Below are 743 nucleotides of genomic sequence, written 5' to 3'. Positions count from 1 at the left end.
ATTTTATACTGGTAACTTTTCTGCATGAAATACTTGTAAAGTTTCTAATGAAAAATTATTTTCCAAAAGAGTGATAATAATTACCTATTAATGTATTTATGTTTATGTCAATTATATAACTTTATCTTGCTAATAAAATTTTACAGGAAAAGTATTAAAAATTAAAATTTATTTATGATTATTTTATTGTAAATATAATTTTATAGATAATAATATGGCGGAGGTTGGAGAATCAAATTGAAAGGTTGAAGTAATGTGGAAGAAGCAAAGGTGAAAGTATTTTAATTTTAAAAATAAAATACAAGTTTTTTTAAAATGATTTAATATAAATTTATAACTTAAATAATTCATTAAATAATTAAATATAAATTTTAAAATAATAAATTCAACTTATATTCATGTGATCCAGCCAAGGTGATACGAGTAACTCTCATATTCTGTATAATGTATAAAGTTAACGGTCCAGCATTTGTGTATTGCATTAATAGTCAAATAAATGCATTTTTGTATTATGCTTCATTTTGTACTATGCTCCTGCAAAACGTATGTGGTAACCAACCAAATACGGAATAATGAAAATAAATTAATTAGAGAACTGTTTGTTGGATTTCTCAAATAAGTTCAAATGTTTTGACCCAATATTTGTTTTTATAAGTACCAATTGAATCAAGAAAAAAAATCAATTTTAGAATCAAATCAATCTCTCTCTCTCTCTCTCTCTCTCTCTCTCTCTCTCTCTCTCT

The sequence above is a fragment of the Vigna radiata genome, chromosome 5 (assembly GCF_000741045.1).
Source record: "Vigna radiata var. radiata cultivar VC1973A chromosome 5, Vradiata_ver6, whole genome shotgun sequence".
Lineage (NCBI taxonomy): Eukaryota > Viridiplantae > Streptophyta > Magnoliopsida > Fabales > Fabaceae > Vigna > Vigna radiata.
Note: the sequence above shows the minus strand (reverse complement) of the source record.